Source organism: Liolophura sinensis, chromosome 1, assembly GCF_032854445.1.
Source record: "Liolophura sinensis isolate JHLJ2023 chromosome 1, CUHK_Ljap_v2, whole genome shotgun sequence".
NCBI classification, from domain to species: Eukaryota; Metazoa; Mollusca; class Polyplacophora; order Chitonida; family Chitonidae; genus Liolophura; species Liolophura sinensis.
The window spans coordinates 85,495,418-85,509,897 of NC_088295.1; the positions used below are offsets into that span (position 1 = coordinate 85,495,418).

Consider the following 14,480-nt stretch of genomic DNA (forward strand, 5'->3'; position numbering starts at 1 on the left):
GGAATAAACGTCTGTGTGTTAAGCCCAAATGACAGTGAAAGTGAACAAACCTTCAAAATGAACCAGCTCACTGGTGCTTTCTGTTATATGTGTTCTGCATACAAAGATCACATTCCTCAAAAGTGGTCAAAACATTGGTAAAGTCAACTTACTGGACAGACTTCTTGTTTTACTCTCTTGAACTGTCCCGTCATAATCAATAAAACGGCAGATCAGCATTTGCTGAGATGATCAACACTAGAGAGTTTTTTTTCTTCTGACAATTGATTGGCTTTCAAGTCGACCAAGGTGATAGATTCTCCATTTTAAGGCTTTCACAGTTCTGTTACTGCCTAAGAGGCTGTTGAATAAAGCTCAGTTTTGACTCGACTGATTGTTGATTTTTCAGGGTTTGGTTTTAACCATTTCTCATTTGCTAACCTGGGCTGATTTAGGACATATTCTCCCTATCTCTGGCCCCTGGCAGCTTGGCTCCACCACATCAGCAGACCAGACAGCAACACCACTACTCCAACAAGGAAGAGCATGAGGAAACAGGCAGGCTGAAGGGCAAGAGGCTTATTTAACCTGGCCATCATATAATTGGTCTGATTAGCCGGAGCAGTTCAGGTATTTCTGGCTCCGGTCCTAGACTCTTCATGGCCAGTAGGCTAGACTGGGATGCCAGCCAGGCAGAGCAACAGGCCTGATGGTATGCAGAGAGATGGAAGAATTTCACCTCCTCACCAGAGATCACAGCACAACCAAACAGACAATGGTACCTAAATCCAACAGTAATACTGATCTCTACATCAGGACTAGTTCCCAATCAGTGCTATTGATTTAGGCAATCAGGACAACTGGGAGACATCTAATGCCACTAAGAGAGCATCTGGTGTTCAAGGCATCTATGGATAGATCAACTCTTATACACAAAGATGCAACAAAATGTGTGCACCTTTCACCATTCGGCAAAAAAGGTGCATGGTGCTTCAGTTACAAAGCTAGTGTCCACTGAAAATTTTGTCCACAAAACACTCAAAACATTTAGAGGTATTAAGTCTCAGGCTTAAGAGCACATAAAAGAGCAGCTCTTAATGTCGTAGGATATGTTCAATCCACCTGTTCCTTGGAGGCATATGGAAACCCTTCCAAGAAAATCCAAAAAAGCTTGAGTTTGTTGTTTCTACTTGTGGTTGAAAAACCCTTTTCCTAGTCTTAACCCTCACACAGATATCTGGCTTCAAAATAATCACCACATAAAGCTGCTCCAAGAATCAGTAAACCCAAAAGAAAGAAATACTCCAGAAACCAAATATTTTGAGCCTTGGTGGTCAGCTAAAGTCAGCTGCTGTTAATAAGTAGTAAAAATGACCGGAAAGGCAAACAACATGCTCTAAACTGAGGTGACCCGAGAAATAGCAATCTGCTTGGGGTTTTGAGTTTCAATGTGTGGCACATAAACTCCTGTCTGTTCCCATGTGAATACTGTAGCAGATGGAGAATGTCCACAGTTTAGAGCTATGGAATTTCTCCGGTTTTCCTGCAGACCAATGATCTCTGGGACCTGGGACCCACACCCTAAAGCTGGCCTTAGATGGACAGGAAGTAATGACCCAGGGTAATGCACAAAACAGACTGTAGAATAGATGTATCTTTGTAACAGTGTCCCACACTATATACACCAACAGTATAATGTCCACTTGTTTGGAGGAAGTTAACTCCTTTGCCAGATATTAACAAAGTTTTTCTTCACCAACACATGGCTTTGTTTTGGTAAATAAGATCTGTATATTTGCTAGGGAGGACATATATCACTTTGTGTCTGTCAGAAAGTCTCAACACCTTGTTACTTAATACACTTGTTGACAGTTGTGACACTTAAATCTCTCGCCTAGAACTTTCAAATAATATGTCTGGCCTTAAAGATAATGTGCTGCTATCATAACCCACCCTAATGGATCTTGGATGTTAGCCTTTGTCATCCTTTTGATGATGCAGTGATGGTAATGACAGTTTTATGTAGGCGACTGGGAGAACAGATAAATGTTATGTCAGTGTGTGTGAATATGATGTCCCATATTTACCTCAAAGTTAGCAAAGGTTTCCAGAGCAGCTAATAACCACTGGTTGGATATGTAAGAGGATAGGTGTTTGATCAGAACCAGTGACCAGCAGATTAGAGCTCTCCTACAAAAGGAGCTACATAATGCCATATCAGACTTGAAATTCCTGGGTACAAAGTGGGATCACTGTCACACAGGCTTTAACAAATTGAAACGGAAGCATCCAAGAGCAGCTAACAGACAAGTGAAAATGGCACAGAGCTGTTCAAGCTTTCAGGCAGATCAACAAAAACTGGATATCTTCATGGACATTTCTTTCAGAGATATAATCCCTATTGATTGCAGACACCATGTCTACAGGCATGGTAATCCGGGGTCTCGAGTACGCAGGCCATAAACACAAACACCTGCAGAGAAGCTTTCTCACGTAGGGACAACCTTAAACAACAAAGCTTCCTTAACACAAGGATGTCCAACAGTGGCCTGACATTTCATTTAGACTAAGCTGAGATCCATAGATAAGTTGAGTGAAGGACATCACATAAATCACATAAATACAGTATCAATTGATGTTGATACCTTCCTCTCACAACATTTCACTTCGAAGAAATAATCTTATATTTAGAAAATGGAAACCATCCCATGCCCAGAAAAAAGAAGTAGCAGACAAACTTGAATCAAATTTTAAAAAATTGTCTCAGAACAAAAGAGTATGTGTAATGCAGCATTCCAACTGGAAAGAACTTTCCCATTTTCCTTCATAAATATTTTGGAGAAATGTGTTTATGAAAAGTTGCATGCTCCAGAAGCTGACAGCGGAAATCCCATGGAGAGCCATTACCAATTCTCCCATCTCCAACATTCAAAGCATCTTGGCTGGCAGAAGATTACAGCGTAGTAAAACGATTCAGTCCTTGCCAATTGAAAGATTTTCATGAATTCATTTCTATCTCGAGAACTCCATTAATTCTCTGCCATCCATGCAGGCGCCAGTCAACTTTCAGATTGAGTAAAAACGTTTTTCCTTCTGCAAAACCTGAGATATGGAAACCGAGGTTCCATGCATTTGTGCGTGAAATACACAACCTTTTTCAATCTGCATTAATTTTCACAGCATGAAAAGAAGAAGATAAATTTGTGGTGTTCATCAAGTGAAAATAGCAATCTGTGGAAACGTAAGGGCTAATTTCTTTCAATACATTCACAAAGTGCTATGTCCATGTATAAAAGCCACTTAAGGACATCCTGTAAATATTGGCAAGTATGAAACTGTGACAGGATACTCCTCTCAAATTATGGCCGATCCATCTGAGTAAAAACAGGTGCAGTCATGGGTTACAACACCTCTTCAAACACCAATAAGGTGGACCCTTTGTTTGCACAAATTATTAGCTGGATTTACTTTACACTTTGCTCTCATCGATAGAAGCTCAGAATACTTCATAGCACTGCTAAAAGGAGTGAAATATCTAACCCAAACATGTATTTAATGTTAAATTAGTATGTGAAGGAGTCACTTTTTATATTTAAATAAATAAATAAATAAATAAATAAATAAATAAATATATACAGAATTATGTCAGTGGGCTGAACCCAACATAATATTAACACAATCTTTACAACCTGATTAACGCCGTTTTATTACAGAGACTTTTTTAATAAAACTATTAGATATGTAATTTCCTTTTACTTTGGATATAGAGTATATGTACATATGCTGATAAAATAATTAACCCTGCCTTCAGATATAAATCTTTACAGGTGAGCTGTGTATCAGAAAGAGAAGAAGAATATAACATCTCATATCTCGCTGGTGTTGTAGTAATCAATTAATGGACAGTGTCACAGGGTTCTCCCTCCACTTGCTTGTAACTGTCCCTCAGTGACTCAATCCTTGTATCCTCTTCCTGAACGCAGAGACCAAGACGCCAAGTGAAGCGTGGTAAGATCACAGATGCACAGCATTAACAATTTATAACCCGATATTAGCCAGTAAAGGAGTTCACAGCTTGACAGTGTTGACAGATAACCGGAGGCTTGAAGGTGAGAACCTCAAAATCCATACCTTCTTTACCATCACAATGACATTTCTCACATCAAGCTCAACTTCAAGACAAACCACATTAAATCTACATGTACTTGCCACATAAATAATTTCACATGAATATTAAAAATCATACAAGCATGTATCCAAACCCAACTTGTTAATGTTAAACAAGGGCATTTGGTAGTAATAATTTTATTCCCTCTGTGGTCTTCAGAAATATTAGAGCATCAATATAGACATTTTCATACTGCCACATACTAACACATTAATGTACACTACACATCAGGTCTACCACAGCTGGAAAGAATTGTCTTTGATAAATCCATTGTATATACACCTCTTCTGACCTTAAAGGCCAAAGTGGCTATCACATGACACAGCATGGGTAGGCCTGGGCTGATCACTCCACATTTGACCAGACATGTCAGTAAAACTGAATCTGCCCACATCTGGTTTCCTTTATTCCACTTGGTTATAAATCTAACCCAATCCGACCCCTGCTTCTCTTAACTTAGACAGCTCCAACAGAAGCTAACATTTTCCACAGTGTGACCCACTCAACACACAATGCCTTATATGCATACCTAGACAATGTTTAGGAGAGATCTGGCATCATAATGACAAGTTTCTACATGTACTTACCACAGGATGTCCTGACAATGAGTATACACACTACTTCAGGCCATATGCATCTAACACATGCGATAAGGGTTAATCACTCAACAATCATTTCTGCGGGAAAGCAAAAACATGTCCAAAGTCAAATATAGAAAGTGTTTTGTTCTTTAATAGTTACCTTCATATTTCAGACAAATTTGATTATGCCTTCTGAAGCAGTAATTTTACTACATGTATTATTATCTTGTTTTTTTTCCAACAGTTATCTAAGGAAATTCCCATACACGCAGTTGATGAATTTGCTAAAAACAGTTAACACGTATGCCGTCACATTTAAATTATAAATCATGACTCAACCATTGCTTGAAATGAAAATAACCCCAAGGTATTTACTTTGGTTGACAACAAGAAGATTTCCAAGAGTCTCCTCTGGGCATGGACTCCTATGAACACAAACATACTATTAACAATCTTCGTTTTTAATAGATATTTTTTCCTCCTTAAGCTAACAAATTTGAGGTCAAATGTCATAGTGAGACAGCTAGGAGTAAGCCAAAGCATTGGCAGATTGTGTTTTGATAACGTCACTGGCACCCCAGGTTCCTGGAGTAATTATACCATATTGCTGATAGCTCCAGGGGGGCCAGCAGTAAACTGGGGGTATGGCACTGTGAACCAGCTAAATATCCTCATCATAACCACATGGAGGTGTGGACTCAGCCAACATCCAGCCATAGCAAATAGAGCACAACACTGGGCAGAGCATCAAACCCTTCTTCACTTTAGAGTGATACACACTTCCAGATAGAACGAGTATTTGTTCATCTTCAGATAGATCAAAACTTTCTTCTTCTTAGCGACATACAATGCAGAATAGTGACAAAAATTCAATCTCACCTAGAACCATGCTACCGACAAATGACTACCAGGCACATAAAACTAAAACAGCAGAAAAAATTGAGCCAACACAATTATCTTCACATGCCTTGTTAGACATCTTTCTGACTAATGGCTGCAAAAAAGTTGTTTTGAGATAATCGTTTTTTGGACAATAACTGTTTATCTCTCCACAAGGAAATGAACAGGTATATGCATGAGATAAAAAAAACTTGCTTGTGAACAGAGTGTGTGATTTTCCCATGGTGTAGCCAGACCTGGATTCCCCTGACGCACACCCGCACAACGTATCCACCTCACCCCTCATGAATATGCAATAAACACATCTCAACACTATTACACTCCTCAACTAAATTTGGACCATTGTCTCCACCAATAGATCTCACCACGCACAACACCGCCAAGTGAATGTCATATATTCCAGCACTCAAACTGTGAGAAGTCTTCTGCCAGATTATAAATACTTAATACAGCAGTCCTAAATACAGACACAAACAGCACATAAATGTCCCCTGTTGATTTCATTGTTGACACGTAAATAGAAGTGCAATGTGATGAGGTCAAATAACATCAAAAATGCGATGTCTTCAAATGTACTAATTACTGATACACACTGAAATATGTTACAAATTACTGGGCAAACAGGCCCTGTCCAGCCAGAAACTCTTTACACTTATATGTCATATAGTAAGCTATATGAAATGAATCATTTCCAGATTGCATCAAGAGATTCATCAACATATATGTACGCCTACTCATATAGGGTTTTCTACCAAATTTCCTAGATAAAACTTAGATTTCCTCTCAAAGAATTCAGGCTAGCAGAAGTTATGCCTGAAGGTGCATACAGTCATACAAAGCCTGATTTCCTGTCTATAAGCTAAGTCAGAGAGGAGCCAATAGACCACATGGCATTGGTTAGGCTAGGACAATTTGATACCCCCATTCAAAGGCTTATGGAGGGACCATTCATTTCACGCTTTATCTGAAGGTATGCTGGAAATGGTCAGAGGATGGTGTGGTATCAACAACAATTGATTGATCTATGGCCACAGCCTCATATTTACTGTACATAACTGCCACCAACAGATGTAGACCTAGATCAGACAACTGCTGCTTTTTCAATCTACCCAAGAAACTCACATACTTCCTGACTTTGCACCATGCCAGACAAAATAATTCTGTCCCAAATGTCTATAAACAGATCATTAAACCATATGGGGATTCACCAGCATTGGGATTCTAATATCATCAAGGCATGCAAAACAACAAGCTAAATGTTTCATGCAGAACCACAATGATCTGGGTAGAGAAATACAAAACCATGGCAGTATATTCATATGGAATTGTAGCATATCACCGTACGGAGAATTTGGTTTTTGTTCCAGAAAATGTTTTCTTTAAGCAGAGTTCATGAAAATGATAGCTAGAGATAGATGAAACCACATGGACATAGCTGTTGTTAAGGTTTCACGCTTTCTTCTTTAGCTCCTTGGGGCCCAAGGCGACAATTTGAGCAGGCATGCCGTTTTCCGGAGCAAGCATTTACGCTTTCACTTGAGGAATTATAAAGCTTCCCTCAAGTAGAAGAAGCTGTTTAAATTCTGCTGACAAGATGCTTAATTCTCTCTTCTGTCCCTCAGGTTCTGTCTGGCGCAGCATAAAAACTCTTGGAAGCAATCGAGCTGCGGATCTTTGACGCCATTGCTTGCAGCTGCAGTATTACTAGTCTACCTGGCACATGCCGTCATACCAGCCCTACTCTATCCTCAGGCACTTGTTCTTTGTCACTGAATTCAAGAAAAAGGCCTCAGGCACACACAAAAAAATGGAAAATCCTTTCCACTTCATAACCCCAACCTGAGGGAATAACACGTAATTTAGAACAACATCTGGAGCTACCAAGCCATGAAAAAAAGAAAAAAGGACCAGGTGTTTGGTGACTATGACAGGGGGATTGGGGCTGGAATTGGGCCCTGTCAACATTACCCACGGCACTGGCATTGCAACTACATGTATATGAGAAAAACACTATACAGCAAGACATATCAAAATAACACAAAACTTTCTAAATGACAACATTTTTATCTTTCAAGTTTTAGTCTTGGAAGAAATCACACAGGTTTTGGGTGTTATAAAAATGCCAGAAGCATAGATTTAGTGCCCCTTCAGATGTACTCAGTACATGTAAGTACTTATAAATATGGATGTTAACATATTTATAGGCAGGTAGAAAGATGAGTGCGGCACATAGGACGTACAAGGGCTTTAATACCAGATCTTTCAATGTTAAAGAGACGAACACTGATATCAGCCAGATTTGGATCTTTACATGTACATTCATTTGTCATAACTCATCCATTGAGGAAACATACCTGTAGCAGAAAAGTCAATCCCTGGATGTAATAGATATTCAATTCAATGTGATCCAAGACTCAACTCTGACTGAGCACATGTAACTTTGTGAGTACTGGGCCTCTGACAGACTGTGTTGCCATACAAAGTTCTTCATCCTTCTTCACTTCACACAAACACAAACCATATGATCAGGCTACACTTAGCGGGACTCATTTACCCAAGGCTTTTTTGATTCCATATTTTTAACTCTGCTGAGTTTTGTGTTTGTAAGCTTGTGTCAGGAAAACAAGCATTCAAAACAACACTGTTATAACCATAGGAACTTCCTATTAACTGAGCCTGTAGATAAAGACAGAGTTAAACCACTCACCCTCATACATACACAACAGCTCTGACTACAACACACCCTGGTGTATACACAACACAACAGTTCTGTGGAAGTTTCATTCAGTAGGGACCTACACGTACTATTCCTATTGCTGACATGGAAATCTGATCAATCAGTATCGCTAAAGAAAACCAATGTGGAGGGCACATAAGGTCAGACAAAAAGCAACAAAAGGTAGCCTTAAGATAGTATTCAGAAACTAAACCAGATAATGGTAATTCATGTAATTGCAAACAATTTATTTCATATTTTTTTTACTTTGAAAAACAATCAACAGTACAAATGTACATTCCTCTTTCCTGTGGCCGGTTTTAAGAATAACTTCACTACTGTATAACAGAACATGGTTTGACAGTGATTTGAGCATCATAAGCATGTCTCAGATGGTTTGGTTTGGCAAGTGTACCACAGTCAAGAATATATAGTGGACACTGAACGGGGAAATTGTCCAGTGTCTTCAACTTCCTATACACATGCTATTTCCTGTATCTATGAAAAATAATATGCACACACTTGTTCAGAGATTTCATCCCTCATTACCAGATGACAAACTGAAAGTCAAGACTCCCATTCCCAATAAGTAACTGAGCCCACATGATAAACTCATATCCCAATAGCCAAACCCTGTAATCAAAGTTGAAGGAGCTGCTTAATTTGGTATAATGTTCCACTGATAAGATGAGCTTGTGGCAGAAGTGAAGGGTCGAGGAAAGAAGGTGCAGATAGCAGATAAGGGAGGGACAGAGTAAGAGAGAAGATAACACCCTCACGATGACTCCAGTGGAGGGACTGGCAGCCTCCAGGAGACTGGTGTAACATCAGCCCAGCGACTCTGCATGAAGCTGTCTCTCCTGGTACAGATACGCTGTAAAGAGGAAAGCAACAGTTCCAGTACCAGTACTAGACTAGATCTGCAGCCAACTGAACCAAGACTGTTTCCAATTTAAGACTCCTCAATCTAACTTCCTCCAATGTCTTATCTTTCAGACTTTAGCTGCGGTCAGAAAAAGTTCAAACAAATTGGAAACATTTAGCATATTACTTACCAGATAAGCAGCAGTCCTAGCCAATGTATTCCCAATCACCTGTGCCAGGAAGATAAACAAATGGCCAAATCCTAACACAGCAAGAGTTCACTGGGCGATGCACGGCTGTCAAATTAACATTTAACAGAAAGAGGGACAAAGTTCTGAAAATACTTTACCGTCAGGCAAGAATGGGGGAAAAAATCAATCACAGTCCCTACTTATCCACTGAAATCACCTTGACGGGAAAATATCTCATAACACTGGATGCTAAACAAAATGGAGAGTTTCTCTGGGGAAATAATTCTTGTCACTGGTGACAAGAATAATCCAACAACAATATACATGCAAGCTCACTGTCACAATCCTGTATCATAAGCCTTTATAGGGTGCAGTGCAATATACAAGAAAGGTATCACACAAGTCTTAGCCTTAAGATACGAGATGTGAAGATCACTTCCTGGCAGGTTCCTTCACTGGGCTTGTCTTAACACTCCAATACTGGTGGTACAAATGAGCCATTATTATAAGCTGTGGTAGATTGTGAAGAACAGAGAAGGTCTATGAGAGACAGAGGTGCGAGAGAGACCACCACAGTCTACCTTCACACCGCTCTGTGATGATCTATAGAACAGCACTGGTCCTACCACGCTGGCCTGCTAACTGCCCCAAGACTGACTGAGGTGTTACTGTGTGTGGCAGTCGATCTGGCTCCCCAGTCAGCCTGATCTGTCAGTCAGGTCTGCAAGCTGCCAAGCCCAGCTTGGCTACAGACTTCAGGGTACAGGCCCAGGCCACTCCGCTAGCAGCTGTTCCTTCCCTTGGCCCCTGTGGACAAGCAGTCAAACACATGGAGCCTTGCTTCCTAAGGGACCTCTTGACAAGATGCCTTCAGACAACTTACATATCAGCCCCAAGTCAATGACACACAGATGTGTTGTGGGCAGAGGAAACGCTCTGATACCTTCTCTCTGATACCTTCTCGGACTTCACTGAGAGCGAAACAAACTTAAAATTGTGTAAACTCTATGGATAGCCTTGGATTGCTCTGGGTACAGGGCCAAGTCAGAATCTCTGATTCAGTAGCCTAATCAATGAACAGATATATTACTGGACAGCTTGGCAGCAGTAACAAATACCATGGCTGCCACAGGTGATGACATAAGACCATGCACACAAAGACTTACAAAGACTTACAAAATATTATGTAATAAGCAAATGATAATCTGTGAGAAACAGATTATTACATCCCAGTGGGACACAATTCATACATGCTGCACTTCCACTCAAAGCTCTGGCATACACAGGAAATGAATTTCATAGAAAGGATATATAATTGTACCTGATTATCAATCAGAGATATTTCAAAACCAGCCATCATAGCCATGTTTGTCTTATCAAATTCAAATGATAAAAACATAATCAAATCATGATCTGACAACTAATGAAAGCTAGCTTTTTTTACACATACTTGTACTTGCACAGGCAATACTGCACATTGTTCAGCGCTGAAGTACCCTGCCAAAACCAACAACATTTTTTTTTTCTATTCAAATTGAGACTGACACTTTGGAGACAAAGCACACTGGTTCATATTTCAGTCTGCAAAGAAATATTCAGGATGTGCCGACCAGTGAGCACAATAGCTGTGTTAGATGCGGGAGTGGGGAGGGTGATCAAGTTTAGTCTCCTCATTAGGCCATCACGACATCCTTAAAACCTGGGGTCTTGTCTAGTGATTCAGAACATAGACAGCCCAGAGGAGGGGCACCATTGAGCTGTGTTACATCAGGGTCTCCTGAGGAGTTAGCGTGCTGCTTTATCCTCTACAGGATGCAGTCACTGCACAAATGCACCGCGGGTACGTGCAATGCTGCTCACCCTGACAATAACACAGTTTTTCCATGGTTTTCAACAAAATGGACATAATTCCATAAAAGAGAAGTGGGGTGCAAGGCATTTCATAACATCAGCATTGAATATGAGCTGACCTAGTTTACAACTGGGCGCATCAATTCTGAGAGAATCAAGGGATGAGCCCAGAGCCATTGATTGGTTCTCATCACCTACAGATTATGTAGGGTTATGAATGAGAGGATAAATCAATGAAGCATTACATGTCACATCAGCAGTCTACTAAACAGAGGTGGGGGTCCAGTGGGTCATGTCAGGCCTGACACTGACACATTATCCCTGGGTCAGACAGTCCGATCAAGAATACACAACCAGGACATGCATAGTGAGACTGACACTGACACAGAAAAACCAACATTCAAGCATTTCCCATGTACAATAACCATATTAACCACCTAACTGTACATGCAAATCTGATTTACTGCAGAAAGAAAAACTTATATTAGCCCAATTGGTCTTCAATTATCCTAAAAATTTCCATTAATTTACCACCAAAATTTGACACATTACAAAGAAAGAAATGCCTTGTGATTTCAGAAGAAATGGTTGATAATTCAACTATAAAATGCAAGAAAAATGGCAGTTGCAACTCAGAGCTTGGTGTTAGACACATTAGCAGCTGACATACACAGAGGAATTTATTGGTCCATTAGCCTGCTAATAAATACCAGAAATTTGAGCATCAAGACAAGCAGAACCTCATTCCACACCCACTCACACCTTCCTTGCTTGTCTCTCTGGAAGAGTCCCCCTCCCAGCTGGTGGCCATGCAAGTTCATTAATACCTCATTAGAGCCTTAATACATGTAAATTGTTGTGGGGCAACATGCCTAATGGGCACATGAAAAATGGGCAGGGCTTGCTGGAGAAAATTGGGGAATTTCTGAAACATAAAATAGGGCCAGGAGAGTAAGGTAACCTTGCAACAGCCCACTGACCATCTCTAATATCCATGCCTCTGGCCCTGACACACTGACACAGAGATAGCCTCTGTATGTCCAGTTCTGTAATTAACAGACCTCTGATCACAGACAAGGTCCCACTAATTACAGCCTTGCATCATTTGTACATGTCACTCCTGACTATACCATCATTTATAAAGAGAGATTGCTGTCTGACAGCTGTGAATACCTGCCAATAACACAACTCTTTAAAATAATGGTCCAGCTACCACACTTCCATTATTTTTGCCCTGAACCCATGCCCCCCCCCCCCCCCATCCTGGTGCATTCCAATAATTTATCTCCATTTTACAGAGGCTTTTAGGAGCTAACAATCAAGTGGCTTTTCTTGTCATGTTAATGAAATAACCCAGACATTGGGGTGTCTGAGGTAAACTGCCAGAATTCAGACTAAATAACAAAGACAAAAGCTGTGATAATGTCTTAAATATTCACCTTTGGTACAAACTGATTGGTATATATCATAGTAGTGAAACTAACAATCAAAATGCTTAAACTAGGTTACATGGGTCTTTAATAAATTGCAAAAAAATTTCAACAACGCAAAGCTGTGAGTTAATAGATGGAAAAGGATGTCACTTAAATGTACAGCAATCTCCAAACAAGCCTCTGAGGAGAGCTTTCACAGTTGTAGTATGTTTTTTCACATAGATATATCTCACCCAAGGGCAGTCAGTACCAAGAGGTCAGAATGAACATCCTATTTCTGACACTAAAGTAATCCTAAAGTGGCCAAGTCTGGTGTGGACCAACCTCCACTGGGCCAGCAGCCCTGGATTGGTCCTCCACCATATAAAAGCTAAAACCAGACTTTGTGTCATTCCATCGCCTATACTTATACAGATATCCCGTAGCTACCAGAAATGTTAGAAAGAACTGGTTGTTTTTTCAAGGGTATTTAGACAGTAGCACCGTGGCTAAACTGGTGAGTGCCCCCAGCTGATCTACATGTGTACCACTGGGCAGCTCTTGGTCAAGTTTGGTCACAGTTTCCAGACACAGTCAGAGGGGGACTCTTGACAAGACCAGTCCAGCCTATTACAAGTGTTTTTATAGTGGTTTACATTTCAAGCTGTGTCCCAGACAACAGGAGGCCTCCTCTTCAAATATTACATTTTTCCAGGCAATTCTGTTTTTAACTTCTTTGGTAAACATACTAAAAATGTAATCAGTTAACTGAGACATCCTCAAACACAAATCAAAATTGACAAATTGCATCTATTAAAAGGAAGTAATTATAAAATTGTCAACAATGAGCACGTGTTCAAATTAGACACATGTATGCATATTAGATCTGTGCACAGCAGGTAAATGAATTTGCAATGGATGTGATGCAGAAGTTGGGGGTGGAGGGTGAGGGTGGGGGTGGGGTGACAGTGGTGGTGAGGTGGATGGAAACAAATGCAGGAGCGCGCCATCAGATGTTTGCTGCCAGGCTCATTATGACTGTTTATGTAATGTTATTATCTGAGAATGAATTAAGCAATAACAGAATAAACAATTTTTATTCCTATTAGCTATAAATAAATTTTCCATGCATAATTTTTTTAAAATATTTTTGTTATAATCAGTAGATAAATTCTCCTGATTATTATATTTTAAAACATTACCTCTATTTTCATTCATTAATAAAGAGGAACTACCTGAGGGCTTCAACATTATATTGATGAATGCTGCCTTATCTGTTACAAGGGTTCTGCCTTATCTGTTACAAAGGTTCTGCCTTATCTGTTACAAGGGCTCTGCCTTAAAGATTAAATATTACTTACATGAATTCAGCCAGTTTATGTGCATAACACAAAATCTCCTTCATTTGTATTTAAAGGAGAAGAAAAAATTTTAAAAAATGACACCACAGGCTGAAGAGAGCACATTTTTTTTTTTCTATCTGGTGGTGCCTGATGCATAATTTTGCGATTTATACATGTAAAGTCGTGTCCTCCATCTTTAACACCCTGTAATTTATGCAGGGGGTGTTTTGCCTCTCTGCCAATGAGAAACTGCCGGCTTGTTCATGTAAACTCAGACCCTACACCCAACATTCTAGTTTCCCGATCGCCAAGTGGAAAACAAACTGTACTGTTCGCTACTTTTTGGGAAGAAGACCTCTACAGGAAAGGTATGAACTGCACTTCGCCGGTTTCCGACGGAATTTTCCTTCTAACACAGAAGACTTCAGGACTAGTTCTTAGGCAAAATGGAGTTGCCGGATTTTGGTACTGACTT

At 40.0% G+C, this 14,480-nt stretch overlaps 1 protein-coding gene across 2 annotated transcripts in view; it reads right to left on the reverse strand.

Moving 5' to 3' along the window:
• The window catches only part of LOC135461920 (roundabout homolog 1-like), a 224,465-nt gene that overhangs the window by 69,953 nt on the left and 140,032 nt on the right, over positions 1-14,480 (reverse strand). The window lies entirely within an intron of this gene.